Source organism: Mus caroli, chromosome 7 (assembly GCF_900094665.2).
Source record: "Mus caroli chromosome 7, CAROLI_EIJ_v1.1, whole genome shotgun sequence".
NCBI lineage: Eukaryota > Metazoa > Chordata > Mammalia > Rodentia > Muridae > Mus > Mus caroli.
This window is the reverse complement of record NC_034576.1, coordinates 145,167,157-145,173,305: the sequence shown is the minus strand read 5'-3', so window position 1 is coordinate 145,173,305 and position 6,149 is coordinate 145,167,157.

Here is a 6,149-nt window from a genome sequence, read left to right as displayed (position 1 = left end):
TTCCTTTTCTTTTCTTTTTTCCCTTGGTCAATATGGCTTTTGTAAATCATATTTAACTTCTTAAAGCCAGTGCTTGGCTTTCCTAGCTACAAGTTCAGAGGGTACAGCCTGTCATGGAGTAATGGCAGGAGTGACTTTCAGCTGCTTTCCTGGGGTGTGATGGGGAGGGTTCCATCTCTTATAATGAGCAAGCAGAAAGAAAGAAGGACTAAGTTATCAATCTCAAGATCTACCTCTCAGAAACCCACTCCCTCCAGCTAGTCCCTAGATCTCAAAGGTTCTACAACCTCCCTGAACCGTGCCAACAGCTGGGGACCAAATGTTTCCATACGTGAGTCTGTGAAGGGACATTTCACCTTTAAGCCATACTTTCTACCTCTGGGCTCCAAGGCTCATTCATATATAAAATGAACTATGTTTCTAAAGTCTCTACAGTTTTGTTGTCCAAAGTATAGCATCACCTCTGACATACAAGGCAATCTCCTGTGAAGCCCTGTAAAATAAGATAAAAATAAGTTTCACACTGTTAAACAATAATATCTTGAAGCCAAATGGCACGGGCAGGCAGAGGATATCCAGAGGCTGCTATGATGTGCATGTATGTGGTGGACAGATGGGAGAGAAAGAGTAGCAGAACCATTTGAGCACTATGAAGAGAGATGGAACTGGAGACAAGAGGGTGAAGAGGGACAGCCTGTAGTGAGTAGCCTGCCCTGCCACCTGGGGTCTTGGTGAAGTTCCAGCCTATGCTGCTACTGAGGGCCATGTCTGGGTCTATGGCTGTGAGGCAGTATGGTTCTATGTCTATGTCCGTGGCTCATATTACCACTAATGACCATGCAGACATCCCTGGTCTGGGATGCTTCCTGGGACCATGTTGATGTCCAAGGCTGGGCGAAATAAACAGCCTTGACCCTACTCTTAAGTGTCCAGTGTTCTCATTGTGAAACGAGAGTGCTCTTATTATAAAGTAAGGATCACAATTTCTCATATATACTTCCAATACACAGTGGCACAGAGTAAACCTTCGAATTCCAAAGGAAGGGATAGGGACCAAGCAAGTAGAGACTGAAGTCCAACTTGAAAAACACCCATGTAGCTCCATGTTCATCATTTAAGACTAATGATAAAACCATCTGCGGTCCAACAGCCATGGGTGGCCCTGCTTCTCCAGCCCCTCTCACTTTGCCTGACGCCATTCAGTACTTGCAGCTTTCCTTAGTGGAGCCCCCATGGTTCTGGTATATCTAACCTCCTGAAGCCTGTAATGCAATCTAGGCTTCCTCTTTACAGCTTCACATAATAGTCTCTAAAGTACTTCTTGAAGAGAATCCAGCCCTGCCACACATAGTTAGTGACTTTCTTGAACCTTGGGGCAAATGTCTGTGACCAGATAATTTTTCTATTTTGCATGTTTGCAAAACCAGCTCTATGAGATCACAACTGCCAAGTCCTGCTGCCAGCTCTACATGCAGCCTACATACATGACCTCTGTGTGTCTGTCCAGCATAGTCCTGGGAAAACACTTCCTAGATAGTTAAAACAAAGAGGGGACACTGTGGCCACCTTTCTATTCAAGCATTCTCTTTCCAATACATTTACATTTTATACATTGTAGGTCAATGGGTGTGGTCTTGCCTTCAATATATCTTTTCTATTGTCCAAGTGCAGAGTTATGGCTTCTCTTTTACTGCATTAATTTCTTTAGTAATTAGTGCTGCTTTGTCCAGAGCTGCCTTATCTGCAGCCATAAATTCATTCTTGCTCCTTTCATTGGATGCTACATATTTTCATACCTTTCTACCCTGATTTTTACTTTCTCTCACTGTAAATCTTAGTAAATACAGCAAAAAAAAAAAACCACCTTGTTATCTTTAAATGTCCTTCTCCCAGACAACTTAGTCTATTATTATTATTATTTTCATTTTTTCAAGATGAGGTTTCTCTATGTAGCCCTGCCTGTCCTGAAACTCCTTCAGTAGACCAGACTGGCCTCAAACTCACAGAGATCCACCTGCCTCTGCCTCCTGAGTGCTAGGATTAAAGGAGTGCAGCACCACTGCCCAGCTAGTCTATTATTCTTCAATTCAGCCATATTCAAGTATTCAGAATAAAGACAGAATATAGCCACAGTCCTTGTCAAAATGTAGCACAAATGGTCTTTAGCTCAATTCCTAATGGAGTCCTTATTCTCTGAAACCACATGCACATAGTCTTCGGTGTCTAAGCTATTATGAACATTCAGGTCTTCAGGGCTCCCATTCAGGAACCCACTTCAGGGCTCCCAACTCGAGTTGCCCAGTGAGTTCTTCTTACAGTAATCTAAAGCTTTGTTAGCTCACAACTACAAACTCAACCATATCCACCTCTAAACCCAATTCCCAAAGCCTGTGCAGTACATGGCCAGGTTTAACACAGAAACTGCCCCACTTCTGGTACCAGTATTCTGTATTAGTTACTTTTTGTTGCTTTGACAGAATACCTATTAGAAGCAACTTAAAGGAGGATTGTTTATTTGGAGTTATAATTCAGGGGATACAATCCATCATAAGAGGCATGGAATGCAGAGGGAGGGTTATGTGGTGGTCCTTTACTTTTTAGCAGTCAAGAAGCAGAGATAGGACAGGAAGTGAACAGAGCTAGAATATACAACTCAAGACTTGACCTCCAGTGACCCACTTGTGCCAACTGGACTGACTTCACCTCTCAAAGGGCACAAAACATCCCAAAACACACTCTCTGGGGAATCAAGTATTCAATTCATTTCACATTCAAACCATAGCATCTTAGCCATTTTAAGGTGCAGAGTTCAGGGGAAAACCAAACAAATAAACAGATTCACATTGCTGTACAGTTATCACTGCCATCTGATTCCAGAGTGTCCCTACCTTCCAAAATTACAATCCATTAAGTCTGAAGTACAATTCCTTCTTTCAGCCCCTGCCCCACCACATCTATTGTGATGGTTAATCTTGACTGTCAGCTCGACAGGGTATAGAATCACTTAGGAAACACTCCCTATCTGTCTGTGGGTCCATGATGTTGTGTCTAGAGATGCTTAACTCAAGAGGGAAGATCCATCCTGAATGTGGTAACACTTTCCTAAGTCTGGAGTTCCACATACATACAAAAAGAAAGGAAGCCGAGTGCCAGCATCCATCCTTCTGCTTCTTAGATACAATGTGACCAGGTGCCTCGTGATCCTGCTTGCTAAGTCTTCACCACTGCAATGGGCTGCGCCCTTGTGCTGTGAGCCAGACAAATGCTTCCTTCCTTAAGTTGCTTCTTGTCAGACACTTGGGCACAACAGTAAGGCAATTATCTGGTACTCGTTATCCCTCCTTATGTGTCCTTGAATATGATGGCTCTAGGGACCTCATAGAGACTGAGTCACATGGTACCTTCCCCCTTTATTTTTGTAAAATTTATTTTGTAGAAAAAACACTTACAAAATAAAAATAAGTAAATAAAATTTATTTTTGTGTTCTATTTATCTATCTATATCTATATCTATCTATCTATCTATCTATCTATCTATCTATCTATCTATCTATCTATCTTTCCTTCCTTCCATCCATCCATCCATCCATCCATCCATCCATCCATCCATCCATCCATCCATCTATCTGCCTATCTATTTTTACTCGGGCCTGTCAGTCCCCATGGAACTAGACATGTACATGATGGTGGACTATTTGAGCGGGTGCTGGGTGGGAGTCAAACTTGGGTGAAGAGCAAGTGCTCTTAACCACTGAGTCATCTCTCTAGTGCTTGTCCTTTTTGTGATTAGTTTTTTGCATTGAGTATTGTGTCCTAAAAGCCTATCAGTTTCCCACATTTTTCCTCTCTCTTCTTTCTTCTGCCTCACTATGTAGACTAGGCTAGTCTCAAACTTGTTATCCTCTGCCCTGGCCTCCTATGTGTTGGATTTTAGGTATGTATCACCACATTTGGCTAGATGCCTATCCTCTCTCCCTCCCTTCCTTCCTATCTTTCTTTTCTTGAAAAAAGAACTAACATATCTCAGGCTGGCCTTGAACTCACTAAGTAGCCAAGGATGACCTTCTCCTTCCATATTCTGAGTGCTGAGATGACAGGCATGAGTACTGTGACAGTTTATGGGGTGTCAAGGACTGAACCCAGGGCTTAGTGCATGCTAGGTAAACATGCTGTCACACCGAGTCACATCTCCAGACCTTCTTCACCTTTAAAAATTTATACTGATCGTTTGCTTAGTTGGTTAGGTATGTGTGTATATGTGTACCACAACACACATGTCAAGGTCAGAGGGCAACTTGTTGATTTTCTTCTTCCACTATGTGGGTCCCTGGTATCTAACTCAGATTGTCAAGCTTGGTGGCAAGCTCCATTTACCTACTGAGCCATCTCACTGGTCCTACACCATTTAAAAAGGGAGTTATTTCTTTCTATATGTATGGGGGGGTCTGCCTCTGTATGTCTGTGCTCCATGCCCATGAAGTGCCCACAGAGGCCAGAGAGAGCAAAGAGTCTCCTGTAACTGGAATTACAGATAGTTGGGATCCATCAAGTGGAGGTTAGGAACCTAACTCAGGTCCTCTGCAAGAGGCTCAGCAGTCACTGAGCCATCTCTTCAGTCCCACCCTCTCCTTCATTTTGAAGAATGGGCCAAACTACATTCTGCTTATCCATTCACCCACCAGTGGATGTAGGCTTGCTCTGCCTATGCCTATTTTGAGAAATGCTGCTGTGGACAGCTGTATGAGTATTGTGTCATCCCCTCTTAGTGTCTCTGCATACAAATGATTGTTTCTGCATGTATGCATATGTATCATTTTCCTCTGACTAAGAATGTTTTTTCCTTTCCTGGTTTCACATAATGCGATTGTGATGTATCTTCTTTGTTCTCAGATTTTGCTGAGCTCTCTGGATCTGTGAGCTTATGATTTTTATCTAGTTTGGAAATTTTTCAGCTCTTTTCCTCTCCAGTTGTATTTTCTGCCCAATTTCTTGTTCTCATTCAGGAGTGTGTTTGACACCGTGCTTCTCCTCACCGTGCCTGTCTGCACTGACCTTTGGATGCCACCCACTTCTATGCCTTCAAATTCATTAACCTTTCTTTTCACAGCATCCAATTTGCCACTGGTGCATTTTCCATTCCAGATGCTGGCGTTCTTGTTCATTTCCAGAACTTTAGGGCTTGTCTTCGCTCATGTAAATACCTCCTGTGCCTCCACTTAACCTTCAGCCTGTGAAACCCAGTCACAGTAATATTTTTGCTGACCTTGTCTATGACTGGTGATACTGTTCACCCCACATAGTTTCTTTTGTCACAGAAATGAGAAAAGTTACTGAGACAGTTGGGTATTAGACACTGCAACGTAAATCTTAATATATATATATATTTTAAAAATTATAGGATGTGTGTGTGTGTGTGTGTGTGTGTGTGTGTGTGTGTGTGTACATGTACATATGGATGCCCACAGAGTGCAGAAGAAGGCATTGGATCCCCTAGAGCTGAAGTGTTAGGAATTTGTAAGCCACTTGACATAGGTATGGGGAACTGACCTCTGGTCCTCTTGCAATACTAATAGCTGTTCTTAACTACTAAGCTATCTCTCTAGCTCCTTTTTCTTTTTAACTTTGATTTTATTTCCCTTATTCCCCCCCCCCCGTGTGTGTGTGTGTGTGTGTGTGTGTGTGCATATTTGTGTTTGGACATTTAAGTTCGTGTATCTATGTGTATATATGTTTGTGTGTGTGTATATGTATGTAGATCTTTATATATGTGTGTGTATGTTTGTATATGTATATGCACATATGTGTGTTTGTAGCATGTATATGTGTGTGTTCATGTGCACATAAAAGAAGCATGTGCACACAGAAGCAAGTGCATGTTTGTGCATATATGTGTATATGTTTGCATATAGGTATATGTGTATGTATATATTTGTATGTACACACATGTTTGTTTGTGTGTGTGTGCGCGCACACGCACATGCACAGAGACCAGAAATCAAACTCAGGTGTATTTCTCTGAAAGTGAGGCTTTTGAGCATGGTCTCTCTGGGACCTAGGGCCTGCAAGCTCCAGGGATCCACCTGTCTCTGTTTCCCCAGCACTGAGGGTTCTGGGGATCTTGCCTGCATGGCAAGCACTTTATTGACTGA